Source organism: Aphis gossypii, chromosome 3, assembly GCF_020184175.1.
Source record: "Aphis gossypii isolate Hap1 chromosome 3, ASM2018417v2, whole genome shotgun sequence".
Classification (NCBI taxonomy): domain Eukaryota; kingdom Metazoa; phylum Arthropoda; class Insecta; order Hemiptera; family Aphididae; genus Aphis; species Aphis gossypii.
The window spans coordinates 45,648,189-45,665,854 of NC_065532.1; the positions used below are offsets into that span (position 1 = coordinate 45,648,189).

The window sequence follows — 17,666 nt, forward strand, 5'->3', positions numbered from 1 at the left end:
TTAATCTGCCTCAAAAAAAAAAAAAAAAAATGTAATTATTACAAAATAAAAATAAAAAAATGGTGGTCAACTGCGTTACGCCCCGTTGTATAGTAGGTAGGTATCGAATGGATCCCGGACATAGATTAAGTCACTTTAATGGGATGTGTTAAATTTGAATTTGGTTACAGATACTGGTTTATGATAAACAAAATTGTTATCGTCATCAATAACCAAATTAACATTGTACTATTATTATCGTTATAATTTGTGGTTGATACCACACCTAAATTATCTATTTCCACTTTGGTTTCTAGAATGTTCTTAGATCACAGTTGAACACACGGTATGTCCTATTCATGTATATATTTTTTATGTAAAAAGGTGGTTTATGTTTTAATGATCTGAATACCTCAAAATTAAATCAGGTACCTACAGAAAATGGCAATTTAAACAACAGGTGAATGTAAAATTATTTGATTGTAAATAATCGTTATTTGATTTGATTTCATAATAATTTAAACTTGAGATATCATTTTTTTAATTAGCACGTTCATCATTTTTATAATTTTATTATATGCCAAACAAATTGGAAAATTTTGTATTAAATTTTTAACTCTCAGCTACTAATACAAAATTGTTTATACATTTTTAACAACAAAATAATTTGCAAATACCTATTCATGATTTTGTAGATATTTGAACTTCAAAAGCTAATAAAAAAAATATTATGAATGAGTATTGTTATAATATTTAAATCAGTATAAGATTAATTTATGAACTTTATATCAAATTTTCAAGTATTCTGATTTAGCCGAAAAATATCTTGTCGATATTTATAAAAAAAAAAAACTAAACAAAGACGAATATTTTGAAAATTAAATGATGTAAAGAAAATGCCAATCTAAATAACTGATGACAATTTCAAGTATCTTTGACTAATAACAAATACTTAGAATCTTTGGAGAATAAAAAGTTAGTTAACGTTACACAATTTCGTAAAAATTAACATTTTTTCCTAAAATGACACTTGAATTTTTTCTATAGTTATTTGATGGAATACTTATGGACAATTTTGTGTTGAATTTTTTAACCTTAGATATAAATACAAAAATTGTATGAATTTTCAACTACAAAATTGTAATTGCAAATTTTCACGGTTTCGACATATTTCGTACAAAATTTGAACTTTAAACGCTTATAAAAAATATTGTGATTAACAGTTTTTCAACAAAAAAAATACTTAAAAGAATCAAAAATGTCAGTTATCTAAAAATATCTCAAAAATGCCAGAATATTTTGAAAATTTAACCGTGTATAGATAACGTTAATATAATCATTTAGTGGGAAATTATCCTTATAAATTGAGAACGTAATATTTATATTCTAATCGTTGTATTGTGATTATTACGTAAAATCATTAATATACTATTGGTTGTATTGTTGTAGTGTACACTATAATACTATATTTTACGTAGTAAACAATTACGTTTGATTTCGTAAATTTATATACAAACATATTATTATATTAGATTAATTTCCACAGAACTTTTAATGTATGTACATTAGTATAAAGTAATTGTTATTAGTATGTAAATATAAATAAAAATGTCTGTGTTCACTAATCAAATTAAAACTGTTTTTAGTTAGAAGCCATAGACATTATTGAATAAAAATAATTAATTAAATTTAATAATTCATCTCTGCTCGCGTACAGTTATTTTTTTTTTAACAGATAGTAGGTACAATCAATTTGTAACAAAATAATAAGTTATAATTTATTAATTTAGCGGAGATTTAAATGTTTTCTAATAGCTTATATAGGGATAATATAATAACAAAATAATATTATTTTGTTGAAAACCATAATGTAAGCTCTCGGTCAAGCATATAAATGGTTCTTAGATATATTAATAAAAGCAAACAAACAATTTTCACTGATTATTTACAACATTTTTATTATGTACCTATTATAGTAATAAACATACAATAGTGAAAAAAATAAAGTATGACAAGACGTATAAATTAGTTAAACATTATAATATATTAATAGCAAGGTAAATAAAATTAAATACTAAAATAGTTTGGATTACAGAAATTTTACCACAACTCATATTATCTCGGTATTTAAAAAAAAAATATTTTATTGTACATAATGAGGCTGACAAGTGTTTACTGTATTTTAAATATAAGTAACTATATTAATGCAATCGAACTATAATAATAAAAAAAAAAACGTACACAAGAAATGAAACTATGTAATGCGTTTGATAATATTCAAAAGATTCTAATTCAAATATTTTCTGATTATTATACTTTATATGCAGTAACATTTTAAATAACAATGCTATAGTAAGTAGTTAGGTATATATTCTTATTTCTTGGAATATATTCATCGTAATCCTTCCACTACGCCAATGAAGACGAAGTATAAACAATAATTTTCAAATAAACAATGAGATATATAATTCACTTGCATACTAATATTAAGATTCAATATTGTTTGCAATACAGTAGGAAATAGAATTATTACAGCCGACCACAACGAAAATGGGACGTCTATTCAGTGTAGAACATTATTCGGTGTCGTCGGAAATTTAATTATACCGTCGATTTTCAACACAGTCACTGGCCATTACATTACGGTAAAAGTTAAGCTAATATATTACAATTTTAAACATACAAATTTGGCACTGCAATCTTTGTGATTTTTAATTATTACGAATGTGTGTTAGACAAGAATTATACATTTATACCTGACAAAATGATAATGACTAATGAATGATTAAGAACTTAACCCAACCATTTAACTCTTTTATTATTATCAATACGACTATTCAAACGTAGTACTACGTTTTAATTGATTGCATTATTAAATGATAACATGTTATATGAATATGTGATTTTTGGATTTTAGAAGATTATGCGGTTTGAATACCTACATTGAACATAGTATCTACATAACGTTCACTGCACAACAACAGCGCCATCGATAGTCTTCTGTGCAAAATTTTCGTTAAACGTATGCGGTGAACAGGACAGTGGAGTGAATTGATGACAAATTTTAACTGTACGTATGGAGGGAGCTCCTTTGTAAAAATCATTTTTTTTCTGCCCAGCTAAAACAACATCAGAACATTTTCGTGTCAGAAAACCACTTTAGTCTTAGAAACAAACCGTCTGCTTATTCACCGAGGATAACTTTGTCACCTAGAAATGACAATTGATCGACAAGGGTAAGTCGAGTAACTCGAATCACATTATTTTAGGTAGACAATATTATCGTATAACATTATACGATTTCGCACTGAATTCAGATTTCTCGAGTAAAAAAAAAAAAAAGATAATAATAATAATAATAATTAGAGACGTCTTTTTTGCATCGTGGCCAAAATCTTATGATAATAATACACCGGAATCAGCATAGCGGAAAGTGAAATTTCCTTTTTTTATTAAATAAATAAATAAAGTCCACGTTGTATATATTTCTCGTCACAAACACAGTATGGTATGCTTAGTCAAAGTTTCAATATTTTTTTTTTTTTTTATTATTATAAATAGGTATTACATAGTTTTTCGTTCAAACGCGTTTGTTTTCATATTCTATTTCAATGCTATTACATCACGGATACGTATATTCTGCACTAGGTCGCGCTATTATCAGTTTAGTTAATTCGTTTCAAAGTCTCCCTTGTCTTTATAGCTGTAGTTTAGTCTTCAGATTTGCAACAAATAAATTGAAGTGTATTGACCGATATACGACTCGGGCTTACATACGAGTTGCTACTTCGTACGTATAAGTTTAAAACTACTACGTACCAATTCTTTTAATTCGATAATCTCGTTTCCGTTTACCAGGTTATATACATATATACTTACATGAAATATTTAACCTTAAGAGTACACTCATAATATGTTTTCTTCTTCTTCTTTTTTTTCGCCTTCTTTCCCAACTATTTGGGGTCGACCACCCTGATCCTCAATTTCTATTTACTACGATCCTCAGCATCCTCCCCAATAAACGATATAGTGAATTTTAGTTGAACGGTTTCAATAGTGTATTTTAAGTTTTTATATTAGAGTGAATTGACTTAATCATCAAACGTTTAGGTAAAAACATTATCTGAGTTCTCTCGTTGGGTTTCTACAATATTTTAATTTTTAAGGTGCGACATACCTTTAACTTGGAACTTTCAATAAGGTTTTTCATTGTCAACGGGCAATCATTGACATAAACCGACGTATCTACTACTCTATAATATTATTACGATATTAAATACGTAATTTCTATTAATATAATTTATTATTTTTTGATAAGCCAGATCTCGCATAACAATTACATACTACAAGTTACAATATTTCATGTAATAAATACACAGAAGTATTATAGCAATGTTTTATATAAGTGTGACAACACAACACATTGAGTAGGTAGGGTATAAGATAAACAATACGGTGTTAAACGTATAGAACACATCGGATAAAAACCAATACAGTTTTTATCAATATTTTAAGCAAATAACATTAGTACATTACCTAGTACACTTTAATATTTTTACGTCATAAGATACTACGATGTTAATACTAATACCATAAGTAAACTAACGTGTTTAGTGTGCACAAGTTTCAAAAAAAAAAAAAAATCGAACAATATTTATACATGTACCTACCTCTATTACTTCGATATATGACGTGATTGTGACGCACTACTATTGATAAATAAGCGTAGGTATCAATAGTAACTATATATATATATATATCCTTCGTGTACAAACGTGAAACGAATGATGATAATTCGCATACGTAGTTGTGTATTATTTATTTATTTTGTGATATTATCGCGTCAATAACCACGACTCGACTGTCCTGGAGTTATCCACTGGAATTACATCAGTGGTAGAGGATGGACTGTATATAATTTATCGGAATAAATGACATTTAAAACAATACATAATATGATGTAAATGGATATACAACAGTCGCGGTGCAAAATATAGTAAAGTCAATTTTCAATAAATCTGCGTACTTGCATATTGTTTTTGACTAATTAGTCAAGTAGCTATGTTGCAACATTAATATAAACAACAAAATAAACAAAAATATAAACAAAACAAAAAAGGTCGAACATTTGATTAAACACTTCAAACGTCTATTCATAAAGCGTTTGACAATGTGAACAATAAACCCACTGGCCCATATCGGTGTATATTACGATTTTAATACATAAATATAAATAATCATTGTCTTTTGAATTCAGTGCTGAACGATGATTGGTTGGTTTTACAACGAGGTGTGTAGGGTTGTTTGTGTCAGTCATAATTTAATCGAGCAGTACAATTAATACTTCGAACTTCAAAATTTGAAGGTTGTTTCTGCCGTTTCTGGTAGATTATGTAGATTATGGTATATTAATGCACCATGATGTATAGATAAAATAATAATAATTGTTAATAATTCACATGCTATAGAGATTGCTCGTGATTTGCAGAGACTTTTCAGAAAACATTTCATCATTTATTATATATTATTATTATTTACCATACACGATTAGATATTATTAAAAATATTTATGTTCATACTATTTGTACCAACTTAAGTGATAATCGTTGTTATATTATATTACATTGGTATTGACTAATAACATGTTTTAGTATAATTTTTATTATTATTAAGTAGGTACTTAAGTAATATAATATGCGATTTTTAATAGAAAAAAAGTTAGTTCAATCTTCCTTATTAGTAAATTAGCTTGCAATTTGCAATAGTTTTAATAAAAGAGAATTTGTCATTGGCTATAATTATATTTATCAAATGTCCTTTGTATGTTTGATACAATATAAAATATTACTAAAATAATAACTATAGTGGCTCGGCGCTGTGCAGTGGCTGAAATTAATCATTTATGTGGTTAAGAGTAAGCAACGGCCGCTGCCACTAGTACTCGGATGGGTGACCACCTGGGTACGTAGTGCGCAAAAACTTTGCCACACATACACGTGTTCCTAAACCGACCGTACCAACCGTAAAAACACAACCTATCCAACCAACCCTTACCCCTATCACAGTTCATAACCCCTACAACAGCTAATGGCCTTAGTCGCCGGGCTTAAGTTCAATAAAAAAAAAAAAATAATAACTATAGTTTGAAAAAATATATATATATATATATATTATAATATATAGGTACTTACTTGGTACTTATATGTATACGAATAAATATATTATTTTTTATCGAACCATAAACTAAATATACAAAATAACAAAAAATATATATATTAAGCATTAAGCAATCATAAGTTGTCAATAAAAATGTCCTTTTTTAATAAAAATATGATGTAGGCTCATTTTTGTTTTTCCTTGTAAAATTTAAATGAAACTTTATAATACAAAAATATACTTGATGATTACACTTGAGTAATCATTTTATACGCTGTTTAAAGTAAAAAGAAAATAGACATACAACGATTGAGTGACAAATATTTAAAATTGCAAAAATGAAATAGAATAAAGAGAAATAAGAAAGAAGATATTTATATTATTAAACGATGATGTATTTTTTTGTTCTTTTAAAATTAAAAATACCAAAACTTTTTATATTATTTGTAAAAATTATCTTGCGTTTATTTTAAATGTTTTTCTTGCGATTATTAAATAAAAATTGGAATTAAAAATAGTCTCTTAATAGTGTTAGTATTTTTAATTTGATACGATACAAAAAATTCAACCAAATATTATATACACTTGAATATTAAAATGACAATAGTAAGTAACTTTTCAATTTAAAGGATTGCAATTGTTTTTAAATTATCATCTAACCATTAAATCTCGTGATATTTTATTTAAATTCTTTTCGGGAAATTTTATGCAGATTTCATGATTTTGAACAACGAGCGTCGATGGGTTCGTTCAAAATACTATAGTATAAAGTTATCATTAAGAAATAAAAAATGTATAATATTATATTATTGTGCGTAAAATCCATTTAGTTAATTGTAAAGTTTGAAAATAATAATTTAAATTGTGTCAAAAAATTAATTTCAGTACATTTTTTTTTTTTTTTGATCTTAATGGAGAGATTTATAAATAAAATATTGTTCGAAATAATATCACTTTAATATTTGTTGACTGTTAAACTTCATTCATTATATATTATAATTGTTGAGTATGATTTATTAATTGTAGAACCGCTGATTTTATCGTAACAATTTTCATTCTACCGCACTTCATTTTAGATTTTAACTTTAAATAAGTATTATGTATAATTCTAAATAAATCTTATTATCTTATCTCTAATATTATGTAAAGATTGCTTAATTTTCTAAACCATTTTTGTTTTTTAATGTTTTTATTTTAATAGTTACAAATATGTAATAATTCATCACTCTCATATGTGTATTTAAAATGCCCAGGTATCTTATCGGTTTGCTATTTTATATTATGTAGTATTGCATTCTGGAGTAATATATAGGCAATAAAGGTACATATGTTTTAAGCTACACGTTAAAATATACAGTATTAATATGTTCCACGTGTAAAACATGTTTATCAAAATAAGAACAAGAACAGTTTTCTTTTTTAAATTTAAAATATCCATCTATATTAAAATAATGTCCCTACGAATGAATTGCTTTACAATAGTATGTGTGTAAAAATGTCTATGGTACTTAAACATTTAAAAGCATTTTTTAACTATAGTATATTCCTACTACATACGCCTTGGTTAACGAGATGCAAGTAAGTGATCGTAATAATTCATTAATTATTATTAATGTATTAATATTAAAGTGACTTGTTTTTAGTTGTAATCAAATGTCGTGATTTCATAAAAAACGTTTTGTTATTATTATGTATTAGATTTATATATCTTTATATACCTTTAATAATATAGTCGATAACATTTTCTAGATAACAAAAAGATATTATGGCCTAAGAATAATGTTCAAGTCTACGAGGGGAAAATGGAAACCAGTTCCCAGAAGACGGTCGATGCAGTCGGACTACTATAATAAGGATACGTTATTGTCGCAAAATGAAACGTGTAAAAATAAAATTACCAGGTAATTAGCATATCACTCAGGACGCGTTGAGTGAAAAAATCCATTGCTAAATAATATTTGGTCCGGTTACGGGCTTTGATAACTCGCTATAATTTTTCATCATATTATATAAAATAACCGACGTTGTAATAATATTTCCATTTAAACATTATGGCTTTAACAGTAGTAGGTAAACATTGAATTTTCTTCTCGTACGGTAACGCAATTGTATAATAATAATATATTCTACTCATATATTATATTATATACTATGCTTTTGCAGCTGTTGCGATCGACGGGCGAGAGGTGTTCCCGGCGACTTTATAACGATGGTCGACGTCGTTAAGCTTTCGGATCCCTATTCGCCCGATAAGTGCTATGCTGTGTACTGCGGGGAATCCGACCGGCTGAATACACATCACTGCCGCGCGGCACGCTCGTCCGATCACACTCTGCACCAGGTCGTGTGACGTTTCGCCACGGCCGTGTGCCTATAAACCGATTATAATATACAGTTTGTCCGTCTCGCTATTTACAATAATGTTTCGAGCGATGCCGATTGGGACGGGAGAGGCGTCGGTCTTGCGAAAAAAGAGCATTCCCGAGTTTGATTTCGTCGGCGACCGACTGAGTATCATAACTCTCATAGACTACATCATAATAGCTGTATATTATGGTAATCGATATTATAATAGCATTATATAACAGTGAAAGATTACTACTAGACATGTTGACACGTCTTTGAAATGGCTTTTCACAAATAAGTCGTCGGAGAAGACGTTTTAAGACACAATATTAATGTTTCATATTATAATATGTGTAGTCTTCCTCGATATAATTTACTGGACACCACAATTTTTGACGATAAATTCGCTTTAAATCGAATTTTCCAGGCAACTAAACATTTTACCGATAGACTGTTTATTATTATAAAAAACAAATTTAAAATTTAAAAATATAAATTAATACGTTTAATATATATTTTTTTTATTTATAAAAGATTGTTTACTGAGTGTTTTTTGTGAACTATATACGATGAGTATTAATTAATAAATTTGATCAAAGTGTAAATGATTGTGAAGGGGGTTGAAAGAAGACTTGCCGTCGATATCACCTTCTATACATTGATTACATTGGTTTACAGTGTAAACTTTACATTATTAAGTAGCATACAATTTGTTTTATAAGCTAAGTAGGTCTCTAATCCTTCAGTTATTGCGTTTTAGTCGTCTTATCGGATTGTCCGGGAGTGTCTTCGAAGCTGTCTGCGAGATCAGGCAGTTGATGTTTGTTTGAAGTTCGTTGGGAAACCTCTTGTAAATTATGTTAGCCATTTTTCAGATAGTATTGATTTATAGGTCGTCGTGGAGAAGTTTGTTTGTTACAAACTGAGGCTCTTTGGGGGTGGTTATTGCACGCGCAGACAAATTTTATTGTACATAAAAGAGCTGTTATATAACCAAATCTCATTATTCTAATAACTCTACGCCATACAGCTGATATAATAATTATACTCAAACCATTGTATTATTTTTGTAATTTTTTTGGGAATCAGTTCATAAAATGTATCTGGTATTTTGGAAAGATTAAAAATGCAACCTCGATAATATGACATAATTTCCAAGTATATTTTACTAAGAGTAGATGCTTGAATTTTATTTTATACACTTTTTTCTAGGTGAAAAAAATAACTTGTATGCGTATCATATCATGGATATTCGCGTTTTGAAGGTTCCCTACATGATCTAATAATTATTTTGTTTTAAATGTAAAATATTATACTTAGTTGTAAACAACATTATTTGTAAAATTCTAATTGATAGATTTTTGTCGAGAAAAACATATCCATTTGTATTTATCATACCTAATCCTATATAAGAATAATGGTATGTTAATGTTATAACATTAATATATTAGTTATATTAATATTTTTATTATAAGTTGGTTGGGCACTTGGATAGGTAGGTACTTATATTATTTCTACATACTATTTTTATATAATTTACGTAATGCATAACAATTTACCAACAAAGGTAAATTTGAACTTGAAAATCGTATTTCTTACAACTTGTATTATTATAATAAATATAGTGAAAATGTGAATTAAAACAATACCGTTGGTCAATTAAAAGTTACTAATTAATTATTTTGTTAGGAAATCAATAAATCACAAATGTGATTTCATAAGTGTTTTTCCAACATTTTTCCAATGTTGGAAAAACCTATTGTTAGGAAAATTATGTAGGTTGTATGCCAAACGAGTTTATTAGGCTAACATATAATATGAGACCCATAACGTATATCTTCAATATTTTATTCATACATATACATTATGATAAAATATTCTTTATTTGATAATGCTGCTTTTAATTAGAAACTCATTATTTGAAATGTAAAATAAATTTATTTCAGAATGAATTACATTAATTATATGAAACACTTAATCAAGCCGATTATAATATATAACTGCAATTGTTATGGTATAGATATGGCTATACAAGTATTTACATTTTAAATAATTACCATTTTTACTATTCAAGAGATAATGGGCCCCACTGAAGACTGAACATGCATGGTAAAATTAGATATTATTATTATATTAAAACTTTGTTAATTGTTGCCTTGAAATTACTTACATAAGTTCCTCGATAAGTACTGCAAGTCTATATGCATATTAATGTATTCATTGATATCATGCTATATAAAATACACGTGTGTTAAGACTTGAAACGATTACTACTCCGCAACTATAGTCAAAAGAAAATAGGTGGAAATATTTCCAATTACCAAAATATATAATTTATTTTATCCATTTAATTAAACAACGGAAACATTTCACTCATCCTAAGGGCCAATTGACAGCACATGGGGGTGATGTCCCCGCAATGATAAAATGCTGTGTCGTTATATCAAAGTAATTTACCGACACCGTCTACCAGCTGTCACATTCGATTAAATTGAATTTGACATCGTGGCAACTTTATTCCGAAACCACGGTATTATAATATCAAACTACACGAAAGTACAAGGGGCCAATAACCAGAACGTAAAAGCTATTAAAATAGAATAAATGTTATTTATAATATTTATATAATATATATATTAACAGGAAACTTAAAAACGTATTGTTATTTTTGATGTCAATGAGTTTAAAGTGTTAGAAATTGATTTATATATCAACCGTTAAGTCTATAATAATTGTCAAAATATTTAACATAAAAAGATGCAATTTACATGCAGTAAATATGATATCTTCATAAGTTAAAAATATGTTTTACTTGTAATATTTGTTGCTTTAAACTTTAAATTCTACAAAATATAAGTGCTTCTCTATAAACCAATTAATTTTAGTCCTATCATTAATCATGCAAGAATAGTTATGAATATTATATGTTTAGTAATAAACAAAAACCAAAATTGTAAAAGATTAATGAGCGAAGGAATAATATGGTTGTTGTTAAAAAAGATAACAGTAAAACATAATATTTTATTTTGTCCATCAATTACAATCACTTTATAGAAACACTTATTTTCTATTATTCGTATCTCAAAATTGCATTGAATATTAAAATTTAATTAATTAAATTCATCTATGGTCATTATTTGATAAATATTTAAAAAAAAAAAATAATCATTTTTATGTACCAAATTAGTGATGTATATTAATAATATTTTTTGTATACAAGAGGTAGGTATATTTAAACATAAACCAATAACCATAATATTATGTGAATATTATACTTCTCTAACCCAATTCTTTTAATTATAAATTCGCAAATCCAAATTCTAATTTCCCTAATATATTTTTATCCAAATTTGTAGAGCCTATAGAGGACATGAAAAACAAAGTGAATATTAAGAACACATAATTAAGTAATATATATATATATATATATATATATATTAATATTCAATAGTTACCTGGTTGTTACTTTTCCATTAATTTGATTAAATGTTATCGTACGATTGACGATCTGGGAAAGATATAATGCATTTTGTATGGGAAACTTTCACCTTATACACGGCAGGTGCCTATATTTAATTTTCCAAATGTATCTTTTCAAAATGTACCTTCCACATTTTCAATATACGCATAGTGATTATATTTTCATCATTGAATTTTTGTTAAGAGTATAACCATTGGAAGATTGCTTTTGCTTTTCAATATGCCCTTGTTTTGATATCTATGTATAAATAATAATTTACAAGTAATGAAAATGTTGAATTTTTGTTAAACTTATTCCAAAATAATATTTTGTGATTAACAACACATAGTTATTACTTTCACGTTTGTAATATTTGAAATTACTCAACCATTATGCATAATTTTATCTTACAGATATGAAAACGAGGAATCAAAATTCAAAAAATATTGTAAACATTTCAAATCAAACGAATTATGTATTTTGAAGGATATCTAGTGCTAGGATGATGTCACCCAACACCTAGATTTAAAGTTTGGAATATTCTGAACTTCCTTATAAGTTATGAAAAAAATTGTCGTTGGTAAATGTTGTTACACATTAATGATTATTAATTACATAATCTTGTGAAATTTTTGTATAAAAAATCAGAACTTGAGGTGCTGGAGTGATGGAGCTACCACCATTAGCTGTTTGCGATGTATATGCAAGAAATTCGCTATTTCCTATACATATTTGGAATGTATATAAGGCAAGAGAAAGTGACTGGGATAAAAAAACAACATAATATGTGAAGGATTTAACAATGAATTCGTTCATTTACTTTCTGCTCAACATCTTTCAATCTTAAGTATAGTAGAAAATCGAAATACACAAGGCTGAAAAGTAAAAACAATAGATGGAGATTATGAAAATCGAAAGTTCTAAAATTATCTTTAAGGTAATAAAGGTTTTTATTATGTCTATAAATAGCAATACTATAATATGCTTTGAAATATATATTCGATACTATTATTTTATATATTACTTTACATATTATCTTATATTGACAATAATTAAATATTTATTTTATTTATATTCTAGTTATATATATATTAGCTTTTATATTATAATTAAATGCCTACTTTATTTTATACTTGCACTATATTGGTTCGTGATATTTTGTCAATGAATATTTATTTATTTTCTATATAATTTTAAACCTCCTTTGTTAGTATGTTGACTATTTGAAAAATTTTCTAAAATGAAAATGTTCAATGTTTGATGTTTCGTGTTCGAGAATTAACTTAAAATAAAAATAAATATTTCAATGTAATTATTAATAATACCCTGTAATAATATTTATACAAATATCAATATTTTTTAGTTGCCTAATACTTTAGAAAACACGATCAAATAGTTTGACTCAAACATCGACATCTACATCTTGAATCAAGTATTGTATAGTCACTATATACTATAGTGTGTACTGCTCATTGAAGTAATTTTATTTCAAAGTGTCAACATTTTAAAAGAGCACAAAAGTATGTATAACACTACTACACATGAACACATTTTGTTCATTTAATGACAATTTTTTTCATTGATAAGATGACCAGTGAGTTACGGTTTTATTCCATGTCAAATAAGCATATAAAAATGTTGAAACCCATTATAAAGTGTAAATTAAGTACAAATCATAATAAAATATTTTAAAAAATATAATACATTTTAATATATATATATAATACCGTTTTTTCCCCGTTTACGGAAAAAAAGATAAAAACTATAAAAAATGTGTTTATATTTGTGTATTGTATTTTATACTTTTAAAAATAATAATATATATTTATCATCCAGATTAACAGATGGTAAATATTAATCTAACATACTTTTTTAAATTGTTTTTTTTTCTGATAAATGAAAAGAAACAAACGTATATACGACTTCTATAATATTCATAAAAATCTATAATATATCATGTAAAACCCTTAAAAATCTTCACCACAAAATAAAAGTTCATAACTCCATTCAAAATCGACAACGTTATCGAAATAATATTGTGTTTGTTTTTTCTATTTCATATACGTAAAGACAAGTAACAATTGCGTTTATATGCAAAAAATTATGTAACCAAATATAAATTTTTGATTACGTATAACAAAAACTTGTGGTGTTCATGATATAATACGTTTGCATGTATAAGAGTAGTTATTGTAATATTAATATACGAACGAAAAAATAAAAATATAAATGGCTACGTTAACACATTTGTCAAAAACAAGCTGTTGTAAATGCAAGTTTAATGACATTGACACAATACAATATGCTACATATTAAAATTAAATATTTCAATATTAGAAAACATATTATAGGTATTTTAAATTTAATAAGCGGTTGGTACATGGTATTACTACATTAACTGTTAAATACATTATACTATGATATACATAAATATGATGATGATAGTGCAAAGATTAAAATTCTTTGCAAACTTTTGCAGCAGATATCCATTCATTTACTCATATAATAATTATATAGTAGCAGTATTGTCTAAATAAATTTAATAGAAATACTTTGAAGTATAAGGTGAAGGAATATTATTATTTTCAACTTAAAAGTTATGATAAGATACCTATTTGAATCGTATTACAAAAGTGATTTCAGACAACGATTAATAAATTAATAAAATTAATGTTTAATATACAGGCACAAAAATGTAAAGTAAAATTTAGAATATATTTTATAAAAATGTATAAATAAATATTAAGTCATATAATTTTAAGCAAGCGACAAAGAGTTCCCAAACAAACATATTATGTAATAAAGAATAATATGATTAAAAATGTAATGACATATTATTCGTGATTATAAACTCATTGAAATATTTAAATATCTTAGGTATTTTAAAAATGAATCATTATTGAATAACAATTTTTAAAATATTAATAATAGGTTTTATAATAAAATGGCGGAACTTAAAAGCTAAGTTAGTCAATTTGTATTCCATAGTAACTATTTGGTGGTTATATTGTAATAAAATATAAAATTATAAAATATTTGATATTGATCTGTAAGCCAAAAGATTATTTTCTTAGTGAAACGAATGTTTTCTCGGTGCTACGAAAAAAAAGTGCTTATGTTTTTTAATATTATAGAAATATTTTTTAAAAAAAACGTTTCATTAAACAATGTTAAATTACATTTTTTTTTTAATCTAAAAAGGTTTAAAATTCAATTTAAACTAATTAATATTAACCATAATAGTAAAACTTCATAATATAATACTTGATTGAGTAAAATAAAAATTTAAAAATAATGCTAATAGTATTGAAAACAATATAAATCTAATTTTTAAAATAAAAAATGATGAAGTAGGACCATTCAACTTTTAATGAATATACTTTTATAATTAAAGATTGTGTGTTTACCTATACAATTTATCATTGAAAAAAAATATATTTCTTAGGATAAAAAAAAAGTATTGTTTAATTACTCAAATTAATTTATTAATTAACAATGTTTTTAAATAGTAGGATTTTAAACTTACATAAATATAGTTGAATTGTTTTAGATACAAAATTTAATTTTGTTAAAAACTAAAAACACAAAAAAACATATATTTATTTGAGGTAGGTAATAAATAATAATGTCATACTACCATCTATGATTACTATACAATTAATGTGAGAAAATTAAAAATTGTATCACAGACCTACGAGAATTACTTACATTGTCAATTATTGACTTAACTAAATATTTGATAGTCACTAAAAACGTTTAATAAAATTTTTTTTTAATTTCATTGATTCAAAACAAGTCGATTGTCATGTAAAATACATATATAACATTATTCAATATGTGTGAACAAGTTTTTGTTTACCGTCAAAATACTCTTTAAAAAAAAAAAAACACACATCAAACATTAAAACATTTTCAATATTTTCAATATTTTCAATATTATAATATTTATTTAATTTATTTTTAATTTATTTAATCTTCGTGGTCGATTATTATAATATCAACATCAACAGTTCTTGTGTAAAACAAGTTGTTAATGTTTTAATAATTAACAAAATCCAATAAATACAATAAATTGTAAGAACCAAACAATCTGAAAATATTATTTTTTTTTATCGTTTTCCATGTTTGGTGATGCGTATTGATATGTTATCACGATTAACCAATAAATTACTAAATTATGTAATGATTACAGACTTCAATAAATAAAACTCATTTTTCTCTTGTCATAAAAAAAGTCCATTAAAAACCAATATTATAATATACACAAAATTCATCATTTAAAATCTTAAATATTTCCAGTATTATGTATATATATATATATATTATATTAGGTATATAAAGTCTGAAAATCATTTTTTGATGAAATTATATTTTTAATTAGCTAAAACAAATATTAAAAAATAAGTATATTATCTGTCTATACATGTTTTATTAATAAAGCAAGATACGCTTTATATAGGTAAATGCTACATTTTATAACGGTAATTACTATAATTACTTACTTTACTAAATACTAATTAGTAATCAATGTATTGATAAAAATTATATTTATTTATTTACACAAAAAATAATAAACTAGAAATAAGCTCTTGCTAATGATATTTTAGATGGTTATACTTAACACACTAGGTAAAAATTTAATATAATTATTTATTAAATTATAACGTTTATTGTACACATTAAAAAAGTTTATAAATTATTTTCATAACCCGAATTCGCTTGATGTTAGTATCTATTTCATTAAAAATATTAAATGCACCATTGTAAATTGTTCACATTTTTTAATAATAATAATAATAAAAATAATAATATAATTTGTCAAATAATATATAATATATATATGTTGATTTATTTTTATTAAGAGGAATTGTATGTTACCACTATATTTTAGGATAGAAATGGTTGTATGATCATACACTTTTTATACGACTTAACTTTCGCCCAGTGGATTAAGACATTTTTAGACAATTTTCAAAACATAAATAGAATTTGCACTTAATACAAAAAAAAAAAAATAATAATAATTTAATTATAAGAATGTTGTAAAGAAGATATAGTATATGTTTATAAATAGAAAAGTTATATTTTCAGCGATTTATTTTTGATGATTTTTTGGTAATGTGTTTAGTAATTTAGATATTTGCGTGCTTTGGATATCTGACATTTTAAATTACCATTATTATATTCACCCTTGTGTTTTTAATGAAATCAATATTAATAACTGATTTTATATTTCAAGTATTTATTTTGATGGCAAACGCTGAAACACAATACTAGCTATATTAAAATAGTAAGTGTAAAATACCAAATATTGAATATAATATGGTATTAGATTATAACTATTTTTTTTTCATAAAATAGAATTTTAAAATGTATGGATTGTTAATCTTACTGTAAATAAGTATATAGCTTGTTATACAATCAGGAATAGATTAACTAGTTCTGTTTTTCCTCAGAAGGAATAATCCAAAATTTATTTAAGAGATCTTTAAACTTGATTTACTGCATAATTTAGACTATGAGCGATGCGATGAATATACTTTTTGAGGTTGTTAAAATGCTTCATTATATTATTTAATATTTAAAAGAGTGCTTTGTGGTAGAAAATTGGATTTGGTTAGTACTTTGAAGGTCAAACGTAAAAAATCTTATTATATAACCAGATTAATGGAATTTATGTATCACAAATATACCTTCATAGATTTTGTTTTTACAATAACCAAAA

The 17,666-nt window shown here is 25.2% G+C and overlaps 1 protein-coding gene and 1 long non-coding RNA gene across 3 annotated transcripts in view; both read right to left on the reverse strand.

Moving 5' to 3' along the window:
• The window catches only part of LOC114124535 (uncharacterized), a 239,502-nt gene that overhangs the window by 150,527 nt on the left and 71,309 nt on the right, over positions 1–17,666 (reverse strand). The window lies entirely within an intron of this gene.
• Positions 9,030–15,620, reverse strand: LOC126550701 (uncharacterized). The gene is made up of 3 exons (XR_007604756.1): positions 15,468–15,620; positions 11,937–12,199; positions 9,030–10,762 (listed from the first exon to the last, which is right to left on the reverse strand). It is a non-coding gene; the product is annotated as an uncharacterized LOC126550701 (long non-coding RNA).